Here is a 12,221-nt window from a genome sequence, read left to right as displayed (position 1 = left end):
AACCAGATGAAGTCAGATCATTTCTTTACTTTTTTCTGTTTAAAGACTGCAAATAAGTCTGGTTTTGATGCATGGTGGATATTTGCATATTTCAAAATACTGGGAAAGAAAATAAATTTGTGATTTGCTACATAATGGCCCATAATTTTTCACTGTGAACGTATTATGCCTGTGTGTTTATAATGAGACATGTGGGAATCCTATAGAGACAGTAATTTATTGAGCTGATGTGTGGGAAAATTTCTAATCAGAATCCCCCACCATCCCAATCAGCTATAATATAGAGCAAATCAGCTGAGCTAACTGAAATTACACAGCGTATGCGGAGAGGGAGGGAAAAGAAGAGAGAATTCTGAGCTGGATATTAAATGATGGATGAATGTCTTAATATAGAGAAAGAAAATCCCAGAATGTGCAGTAGTGATGCTTGCCTTAGCAAACAAAAACTCTAATGGTAGAAAACACATTTTTTAATTGTTATGTTGCTTTAGTTACTGTCAGAGCTTTCAAATTTAATTAAATATTATGAAATTGTGGCTGCGATTCACACAGATTAGTATTCCAGCCAAAAGCAGACCATGAGCGAAGATCTGACCTATGAGAACCGCACTGTGAAAGAGAACAACTCAATGAAAGGATTATTCTCAGCCAATGCAAAGTCACCCATCACTCCCACTGTATCGCACTGACAGCTGACAGCCTCATACATTATAGGTCAGCAGCGATAATATGGAGGTGAGCGGTTCTCTCCCTCTGTGCATGTCTGCAAACATCTCAACATCAACGGCAAACTACGTCATCAGTCTTTCATCCTCTGGATGCTATTTTTGAGTGTTTTCTCAGCCAGTTTCCCCTCTATTTCTGTCTCTGTTAATGACTATCACTGAGCCTTTTTAGACACGCACAATGTCTGCAGCAGAAATATAATTGCTCAAGAAATCTTCAGTGCTAAATTACACCCATTGATAACACTTGAACGGTAAATAACGCTAATTACGGGATACAGTTTCATAATGCAACTTGTGGTTATTGTAAATAATCTAATGCAGTGTTCATTTAATTTATACTATTACTACACATTAAAGTGCGCTTTTAATATTGTGTACTTCAATATATTTATTTATTTTATTTTTTTAATCCCCCATCTTCGTCCCATCTATCTACCATACTATGAAAAAATGGCATATAAAAGGCCAAAAAAGTAATAACTTTATTCATTTTTGGAAAGTCTTTTTCCTTTTATGCAAAACCAAGGTTGTGCAGGTGTTGAAAAATACTATTAGGTTCAATATAACACATAAAAAACATGCCCAGGTCACATTTCACTCCCAAATCCAAAGAGAAAAAGTAAGAAATGTTATTTTGCATAATGAAATTGAAGTTTGAACCATTTGGATTTTTTGCATTTCTCATTAATTCTCATTATCATTATGTATCAAGGTATTAACTTTTCTGTATTTTCATTTTTATCGATGGTGATTCTCATTACTTTTGGTTTTGAGATGAAATATGATTCAAGCGCACTTAACTCAATGACTCAAGTTCAAATTAAATTTTCTGCATTTCACACATTAACATCCATTAAAATACACTATGCCCTGCTAAATACGGTTTCATTTGTAAACACCCCACATCAGGGAATTTAATCTCAAATGTCTACGTATCATGCATAAATATGAAAGGAACACCAAGACTAACTCAAAGTCTAATACAGGTATTATATCTGAGCTAGACAAGTGAGAAAGATGTACAAACTTGGTATCCCTAATGGCTGCTGGGACATGCTGGGAAAACAGGTAGTGCTGAATCCCTCTCTCTGTATTCAGTGAAGTGTCAGTCTCAAGAGAACAACCACACAATGGAGCTGATGGGGCGACAGGTAAGCAGTGCTCCTGTGACAGACTCCACCGGTACATGCGGTCTCCTCCACTGCTGGTGAGACTGAATGAGGATTTGAGGAACTCCCTGTGACAACAGCTGTAATCATTGAGCGGTATTCTGTCCACGATCTGATAATGTTCATCTAATAGCCCTCTGCTTTCTACAACATTTCTTTACAGTATCCTGCTTGTTAAAGCAACGGAAGTCAAAATGTTTCAAGCATCATAGATTTTTGAAAGGTTGAAAGCAGGGCTGAGAATCAAGGCAGATTTTTGAACACCGCTTTTTGGAATCCACAAAGAAATCCCTCAATTTTTGCCACACAATCCCCTCTGGCTCAGAGTTATTTATTTGCTTTAGCAGAACTATGGGACTGTGGCTCACCTCTATCATGGCTCAGATCCCCCTATTCGGCCACATAAAACCCACCAACACACAACGCTCAGTGTTTAGAAATTCTGGTATTTTTACGGTGAAGAATATTTAAGTTTAATTACTTAAACTAAGAGATCAAAATTAACCAGTACTCAAAATGGACATGTCACATAAAAATTAAGCTTCTGTAATTATTTACTCAACCTCATGTTGTTCCAAACCTGTAAGCTGTTATTTTTTCCACAGAAAACACACAAAAAAAGTAGTTTAAAAGAATCATTCTCGTTTTTCATACAACTTTAAACGTCAATTCTGGCCCAAATACAAGTCCATAATCAATAATAATGCATCCTTTAGTGAAAAAATACAATCCGTGTTGTCCTCTCACATCAAAATCCTCCAACATACTTGTTTAGAACTGTTTTGGACTGTTTACGCTAGTAAACGGTGCTTTGTCTGTGCATATTTCTCTTCTGATTCAGATTCTCTTTTTCACTGGAGGAAGCAATATCATGGATAAAGGACTCATATTTTAGCCAAAAGCAACAGTTTGAAGTAAAAAAAGTCTTAAAGATGGATTTTATTGCAAACATGCAGCTTTTCACTTCACAAGACATTAACTGATAGAGATTCTGATGGCACCCATTTACAGAGGATCCATTGGTGAGCAAGTGATGTAATCCTACATTTCTCCAAATCTGTTCCAAATTCAGATAGCCTGAGGGTAAGTACATTTTCAGCAAATTAAAATTTTTGGTGAACTACTCCTTTAAGAAATTTGGCACACAAGTCATACAGACTGTGTATGATTTTTTTTTTTTTTGTCTTTTTTTATCTTGACAGCCTGAGTTTCCTAAGAACTCTCATTCTATGATCAATGTTTTGACTCTTTAAAAATTCCTTTTTGTGTGTTCCACAGAAAAACTTCAGCATTTGAGTTTGTTCCAATATTACTGAGTAAATAAAGACTTAAGAATTTTAATTTCACTTTCCTTTATGGAATTTAGCAGATGCTCTTATCCAGAGTGAGTTAAAAAAGAGCTTCGGTTTTCATATGTAAACTGCTAAGGTAAACAGATGGCAAGTGCGCACTTCTGAACGGTTATCTGCAAGCTGTGGCAGATTTCTCCCTTGACAAGTATTTTACAAGCAATTACCTGGCAGCGACACATTCTGTAGGCTTATCATACAGTAAAAATATCAAGTAACAAATAAACAAACAAAAACACTGCATAAAGGGCTAGCTTGGCAACAGCTATTTAGCAAATGATGAGCTGATTTGGATTATGCTGTTCACTTTGACAGGTAATGACTACAACCTTTCCTCTTTTACTGTCACGTGTGTTTCCTGAGATGCAGTCACAGTACTGGTACATCAGCAGAAATACTTCACTTATGTTTCAAGATCATAAACAAAAGGCAGATTCCCTGCTGAACCCTTCTCTCATACCCTCATATCATACAGAGAGTCTCCGCAGGGGAGCTGCCAGCATGGATACATACCATCTCCGCAAGACTATAAGTGTCTTCCTTTTACAACAGAGTGCATTATAACCTTAATATTATCAAAGCACAAAGCTCTCAACACTTTTGACAGCCCTGTAATTCAAGATCCAATGTGCAGAGCTTGAATGCTGAGCCATTCTTTGAAGTCTAATACTATCTTCAGTTTGCTTAACTTCATTCACTAGCCTTAAATAAAGTTTTGAAAGACTGAAATGTGGAAAATCAGCATAATCACAGCTTATAAAATGTGTTCAGCTTTAAAGATGCAAAAATGTTTATGAATCGAGCGTCCTGTTCACAAAATGCTAGTGGAAACTGATATTACTGGAACCTTGAATTTATGTTCACCAAGGCTGGATTTATTTGGTCAACAATACAGTAAAACATATAGTGAAATATTACTACAATTTTAAAATAACTGTTCTCTATTTTAATATATTAGAAAATGTATTTTATCCTGATATGCTGGATTTTCAGCATCATTACTCCAGTCTTCAGTGTCACACGATCCTTCAGAAATCATTCTAATATGCTGATTCGCTGCTCAAGAAACATTTATTATTATTATTATCAATGTTGAAAACAGTTGTGCTGTTTAATATTTGTGTGGAAGCCATACTTTTTTCAAGATTCTTTGATGAATGTAAAGTTCAAAGGAACTGCACTTATTTGAAATAGTGATAAAAATGTAAACATCTTACTGTCATTTCTGATTAATTTAATGCATCTTTGCTCAGAAAAAGTACTAATTTCTTTCACAAAATCCTAATTTAATCTTAATTCTTTTAAAAAAATTACTGACCCAAACTTTTTAATGGTAGTATAAACAATACTATAGTGAAGCAACGTTTGCCATAGAAAGGCCTTGGAAAATGTATTTACAAATGACAATCATATAGGACTTATAATAAAAGTACTCATTTGCACTCTTTGTATGGCAGAATTACAGAGAAAAATTTTTTTTAAATAATAAAAAAATAGGTCTAGAAAGTAGCTGAATTAAATAGTATAAAAAATATTAAATCCTATTTATAATAAATAAAAAATCACAATTCATTGAATTCAATTCAATGAACCTTTGTAAATATATGTCTCTAAAATTATGCCAACATAAAAGTGGAAGCTGTTAAAAACAATTTGTGCAAAATACACTATATATGCATACCTATGAATATTAATGAGATTATGTCAGTAGGTAATATATAAAATCCAGCAGCACACAACATGACAGCTGACACAGTTTTGAATGTTGTGGTGATATGTTCTGGCTAATAGATTCTGGAAAAAGCAATAAAGTTATTCAGCCTGTTCAAATCATCAAGATTGAAGAGTTGCGTGTGCAATAGTCCACTATAGATCCCTAAGATCCCTTATGTGGGCTCTATTCCTCCCCTGTCAGTTTCTTAGTGCTGTGAGTAATGGGTTTAAAAACAGCGTAAAGCATTCTGTTTGAACCCTTCATAATTATCTCAATGTAAAAATCAACAGCACTGTTGATAAATGAACCTGTATGTGTGAGGTGAAGCCCACTCTGTTTGTTCCCAGCAGGAACAGGCTCTGGGTACTTAATCATTTCTGCAGAGGCCACGAGTCATCTCCAGAGCCCGGTTGCTTTGATTATTCTTATATTAGAGACAGAAAATATGGCTTGTTGGATTTTATAGGATTTTGTCAAAAAGCAATATAAATAATACATGCAAATCATGCCATGTTTGCCAGATGGTGAAAAAAACAACAACGTGATTTCTTAGAATTCAAGACTACACAGTTAATCTTGATTTAGTAGATGATTTAAGGTGGTGGTTCTCAGATGGTTTTACTTCACAACACTGATTTTCCAACAAAGCACAAAAATACAAAAACAAACAAGTGCCTATAAAATCACACACAAGGCATTTTTAATATTACCTTGAAAAGCATAGCCCCAACAAGTGCATATACACTGCTGTTAAAAATTTTAGGACCCTTCTCTCATACCCTCATATCATACAGAGAGTCTCCGCAGGGGAGCTGCCAGCATGGATACATACCATCTCCGCAAGACTATAAGTGTCTTCCTTTTACAACAGAGTGCATTATAACCTTAATATTATCAAAGCACAAAGCTCTCAACACTTTTGACAGCCCTGTAATTCAAGATCCAATGTGCAGAGCTTGAATGCTGAGCCATTCTTTGAAGTCTAATACTATCTTCAGTTTGCTTAACTTCATTCACTAGCCTTAAATAAAGTTTTGAAAGACTGAAATGTGGAAAATCAGCATAATCACAGCTTATAAAATGTGTTCAGCTTTAAAGATGCAAAAATGTTTATGAATCGAGCGTCCTGTTCACAAAATGCTAGTGGAAACTGATATTACTGGAACCTTGAATTTATGTTCACCAAGGCTGGATTTATTTGGTCAACAATACAGTAAAACATATAGTGAAATATTACTACAATTTTAAAATAACTGTTCTCTATTTTAATATATTAGAAAATGTATTTTATCCTGATATGCTGGATTTTCAGCATCATTACTCCAGTCTTCAGTGTCACACGATCCTTCAGAAATCATTCTAATATGCTGATTCGCTGCTCAAGAAACATTTATTATTATTATTATCAATGTTGAAAACAGTTGTGCTGTTTAATATTTGTGTGGAAGCCATACTTTTTTCAAGATTCTTTGATGAATGTAAAGTTCAAAGGAACTGCACTTATTTGAAATAGTGATAAAAATGTAAACATCTTACTGTCATTTCTGATTAATTTAATGCATCTTTGCTCAGAAAAAGTACTAATTTCTTTCACAAAATCCTAATTTAATCTTAATTCTTTTAAAAAAATTACTGACCCAAACTTTTTAATGGTAGTATAAACAATACTATAGTGAAGCAACGTTTGCCATAGAAAGGCCTTGGAAAATGTATTTACAAATGACAATCATATAGGACTTATAATAAAAGTACTCATTTGCACTCTTTGTATGGCAGAATTACAGAGAAAAATTTTTTTTAAATAATAAAAAAATAGGTCTAGAAAGTAGCTGAATTAAATAGTATAAAAAATATTAAATCCTATTTATAATAAATAAAAAATCACAATTCATTGAATTCAATTCAATGAACCTTTGTAAATATATGTCTCTAAAATTATGCCAACATAAAAGTGGAAGCTGTTAAAAACAATTTGTGCAAAATACACTATATATGCATACCTATGAATATTAATGAGATTATGTCAGTAGGTAATATATAAAATCCAGCAGCACACAACATGACAGCTGACACAGTTTTGAATGTTGTGGTGATATGTTCTGGCTAATAGATTCTGGAAAAAGCAATAAAGTTATTCAGCCTGTTCAAATCATCAAGATTGAAGAGTTGCGTGTGCAATAGTCCACTATAGATCCCTAAGATCCCTTATGTGGGCTCTATTCCTCCCCTGTCAGTTTCTTAGTGCTGTGAGTAATGGGTTTAAAAACAGCGTAAAGCATTCTGTTTGAACCCTTCATAATTATCTCAATGTAAAAATCAACAGCACTGTTGATAAATGAACCTGTATGTGTGAGGTGAAGCCCACTCTGTTTGTTCCCAGCAGGAACAGGCTCTGGGTACTTAATCATTTCTGCAGAGGCCACGAGTCATCTCCAGAGCCCGGTTGCTTTGATTATTCTTATATTAGAGACAGAAAATATGGCTTGTTGGATTTTATAGGATTTTGTCAAAAAGCAATATAAATAATACATGCAAATCATGCCATGTTTGCCAGATGGTGAAAAAAACAACAACGTGATTTCTTAGAATTCAAGACTACACAGTTAATCTTGATTTAGTAGATGATTTAAGGTGGTGGTTCTCAGATGGTTTTACTTCACAACACTGATTTTCCAACAAAGCACAAAAATACAAAAACAAACAAGTGCCTATAAAATCACACACAAGGCATTTTTAATATTACCTTGAAAAGCATAGCCCCAACAAGTGCATATACACTGCTGTTAAAAATTTTAGGGTCAGTCATTTTTTTTTAAAGAATTCATGCATTAAATTTGTCAAAAGCAAGAGTACAAAATTTAAAAAAATAAAATATTCAAATAAATACGGTTCATTTGAACTTTAGATTCATCAAAAAAAAAATTAAGCAGTGCAACTTATATATATATATATATGAGAATATAAGAATGATTTCTGAAGGATCATGTGACACTGAAGACTGGAGTAATGGCTGCTAAAAATTATATTTTAAAATCTATTAAAATGGAAAACAGTTTTTTTAAATTGCAATAATATTCTACAATATTACCGTTTTTACTGTAATAAATGCAATAAATGCAGTCTTGATGAATATGAGACATTCGGAAACATTTCAAAAATCTTGAAAACATCTGAACATTTTATACAACCACTAAGCCACTAATGTGACATAAAAGACTGTCTTCTAAAGTTCAGTGAAGTTTGCTTAAGTTTTAAGCACACTCTAATGAGGACTTCTTGTCAACACATTATTATTAAGTATCAAGCATTCAGCATCATTTCACTTATGCTAAAAACAAACAGAAGTGCCACGTCAGATGCAACCTGTGAAACCCACTGCCGTGTTACACCGATAACCACATTTTTCTCTCACATCTCAGCAGGTAATTACTAATTTCCTCTCCTTTCAGCCAGTGTGCCTAATTTGACAAACACCAGTAATGGCTCTCAACAGAGAATGAATGTTGCAGTCGAATGGAATCTCACTAGAGTCTTGCATCCTGCCATCTCAGCTCATTTAGCCTTATTTCCAGTCATTTACAACAAACCAATTATTCACTTGGATGTGATCGCCTCATCAGCATGCTTGATTACATGAGGATGGGAACAAGACCGCAGGCAGCTATTGAAAAATGAATTAGCTCATTATTCTTTAGGAAGTTGGCTAATTGGTTGGGACATATCACATTCTGTAAATGGAGAAGCATTAAATGCTTGTGACAACAAGGCACCCATGAAACGTTAAAGGGGTGGTTGAATGCGATTTCACTTTTTTACAATACAACCGGAGCACATGCCCTGAGGTGAGGGGCGGGACTTTTAGACGCGCACTAGAGGCGGTTTAGCCAATCACAACACACTGGGCTAGATAACCAATCAGAGCCCATCGCCTATTTCTGAGGGCAGGGCTTCATAAAAGCAGGAAATGATCAGTCATTTCTCAGACAAGGGACAGAGCGGTGTGGAATAAAGGTAAATTATGTGAAACAATGCGTTTTTTTAAAAATGAAGCATTAACACATGTTCCACATAAACACAATCAAGCCTAGAAAAAACCAGTGAACCACCCCTTTAAGTAATGACCTTATGAAAAGTTGCACTTTCAGGGATGAAACGTGATCTCATTCATGACTTCAAATATATATCAGATAAAGGAATATAAAAATAGGAATGATATGAAGGAAAACTGAAACCCAAAGAAACACTTGAATGTTATATAAGACCCAAACTCCACAAACACTGTACAATCAGGATTTCTAGGAATGCTCTTGGAAAGAACAACCAAGCCACTTCAAAACTTTTCACCACCACTTGTGTTTGTGTATGTGACAATATACTAAAACGCTACAGTCAAAACTATTACCTGGTTAAAGTTTGGGGTTGGTAAGACTCTTAAATGTTTTTGAAAGAAGTCCCTTATGCTCAACAAGGCTTCATTTATTTGATCAAAACCACAGTGAGCAGTGTTTTTTAGAGTAAATATTTGTGAAAACTGTAATATTTCTTTAGGATTCTTTGATAAATAGAAAGTTCAAAAGAACAGCATTCATTTTAAATATATTTTTGAAATATCAGTCTTCACTGTCACTTTTCATCAACTGAATTCATCCTTGCTACATAAAAATATTAATTTCTTTCAAAAGAAAATCTTACGACACCAAACTTTTAAATAGTAATGTACAGTGGGTACGGAAAGTATTCAGACCCCCTTAAATTTTTCACTCTTTGTTATATTGCAGCCATTTGCTAAAATCATTTAAGTTAATTTTTTTTCCTCATTAATGTACACACAGCACCCCATATTGACAGAAGAACACAGAATTGTTGACATTTTTGCAGATTTATTAAAAAAGAAAAACTGAAATATCACATGGTCCTAAGTATTCAGACCCTTTGCTGTGACACTCATATATTTAACTCAGGTGCTGTCCATTTCTTCTGATCATCCTTGAGATGGTTCTACACCTTCATTTGAGTCCAGCTGTGTTTGATTATACTGATTGGACTTGATTAGGAAAGCCACACACCTGTCTATATAAGACCTTACAGCTCACAGTGCATGTCAGAGCAAATGAGAATAATGAGGTCAAAGGAACTGCCTGAAGAGCTCAGAGACAAAATTCTGGCAAGGCACAGATCTGGCCAAGGTTACAAAAAAATTTCTGCTGCACTTAAGGTTCCTAAGAGCACAGTGGCCTCCATAATCCTCAAATGGAAGACGTTTGGGACGACCAAAACCCTTCCTAGAGCTGGCCGTCCGACCGCAAATGGCTGCAATATAACAAAGAGTGAAAAATTTAAGGGGGTCTGAATACTTTCCGTACCCACTGTATATGTAAAACATATAACAATTTGGGGGGAAATGCATGTAAAGTTACTGTGAAATATTAAAAAAAAAATATATATATATATATATATTTAGATGTAATAAGTTACAGAAAATGTCCGTTTTTAATTAAGGGTCCATTTTTAATTAAAGGTCCATTTTTAAGTCATTATGTGACTTTTCATCATGCCGCGTGTTATTACCAGTACATTTTACATTTAGTACAGTAACTTCATATCATTTAATGCCATACAGTCACCAAAATGGTTTTAACATGGTCACTGTATTTTTACAGTAAAGTTCTACCAGACCTTTCATACAATATTTACTTAATACTGTTAACGTTTCCTCTCTCTGGCTTCCATACCAGAAATCTCGTGAACATAAAGCTATTTTAGAAGTAAAACAAAGTCTGTCTAGCAACATGTGCAAGTAAAATAAAAGGTCTCATGCACATCACTTGCTTTAATTGTTCACCCTCATCTGGACACTGAAGGAATCGCGTCTTTATAAATAAAGGCTGATGTGTGCCAATAAAACATTTTGACACATTTTAGGTAAACTTTTAAAACGAAAGTTAAAGAGAAGTTACTTAGAGCTTAGAATACATTTAAAAGTATAGCCAACTATAAACATCTTTTTAAATCAAAATAGACTTTGTAATGTAAATATTTTTTTTACTGGTTTTATACCAGTTTTGTGTTCAAGTTGTGCATTTTAACAAATAATTAAATAATTAATAAAGGACATTTTCTTAAATATTTTTCTCTTGTTAATCTTACAGCACATTTTATCCAAGCTTCAAATTCATTACTTAACACTTAAATGAAACCAAGAACATACACGCCTATTACTATAACGGTAAGCAAAGCAACGCACAAAAAAAAAACATACATAACATATTAACAACTTCATAAACAGACTGTCAGACATTGGTGCTACTGAGGCATACATCCTCTTTTACTTTAAAGTGATTAAAGTGCAAATAAAAGCGCGCGCCTCTGTGAGACACCTGCACTCGCGTGCGCTACTGCTCACTCACCTTTAACGAACATAAAAACTAATTCCAGGCAAATTGTTGCTTGGCTGCTTGTCATCAAACACAGAGCACTGAGCAGACATACGCTCCACACAAGGAGTCGAGCTCCAACCTCAAGCCGCTGTGCAGATGAGTGAAAGTAAAGTACAGCGCGTCCCTCCCTTTCACGCGCTACGGAAGATTCTTTAAGGGGAGGTACTACAGGTAAACAGATTTTGCTGCTCCTCCTTAACTATAATTAAAACGTGACATATATAAACACAAAAACAAGTCTTTATAATAATTAGCGGATTTATCTATTTCCGTTTTTAAATATGCACATTACGCATCACCTTATTAAATATCCCAGCTAAAAAAAAATGATTTAACCAGTCTAAACTGGTGTCCTAGCCGGTGCGCGAATGGTTTAGCTGGTTACCAAGCCTGACCAACTAAAAAGTGCTCTAAAACCAGATCACCAAATCAGCGTAGGCTGTTTTTCCAACAAATGGTGTAAATGAACATGCATCTATTGAGCCTGTAATGATAAAATGTGCGAATCAGAAATGGTTCCTGCTGTCAGCTGGCTGATTTTATAGGAGTTTTTGGACACTTCCAAGCTGACCAGCAAGGCTCCATACGCTCATTTAGACTGAATAGAGTTCTATTATAAAACATTATTTCATTCGCAAAACGTCCCCTAAAAATGGCTGTAAAATCAAGCAAAAAGTCAAAATTGTTATCCAACCAAAAGCATAATTTATGCCTGTCGTACCTTAAATGAAAATTATCTTCAAAGGCAAATATTCGGTCATCAGTAGATGGTAACTGTGCAGGCAGCGACATCTAGTGTTAGCTTCGGGGGGGGGGGGGGGGGG

General features: G+C 34.7%; 1 protein-coding gene across 1 annotated transcript in view; it reads right to left on the bottom strand.

Annotated features, from left to right (window-relative positions):
• LOC107668284 (copine-4-like) overlaps nucleotides 1-11,481 on the bottom strand; it is a 46,987-nt gene extending 35,506 nt beyond the window's left edge. The window contains exon 1 of the mRNA XM_016460104.1: nucleotides 11,368-11,481. The gene's annotated coding sequence lies outside the window, so the exon portion shown is untranslated. The remainder of the gene's footprint in view (nucleotides 1-11,367) is intronic.
• Nucleotides 11,482-12,221: the final 740 nt, after the last annotated feature.

Source organism: Sinocyclocheilus anshuiensis, unplaced genomic scaffold (assembly GCF_001515605.1).
Source record: "Sinocyclocheilus anshuiensis isolate Anshui unplaced genomic scaffold, SAMN03320099.WGS_v1.1 scaffold1623, whole genome shotgun sequence".
In the NCBI taxonomy this organism is placed as follows: Eukaryota; Metazoa; Chordata; class Actinopteri; order Cypriniformes; family Cyprinidae; genus Sinocyclocheilus; species Sinocyclocheilus anshuiensis.
The sequence above is the reverse complement of the archived record's forward strand: the minus strand, read 5'-3'. Positions and strand labels throughout refer to the sequence as shown.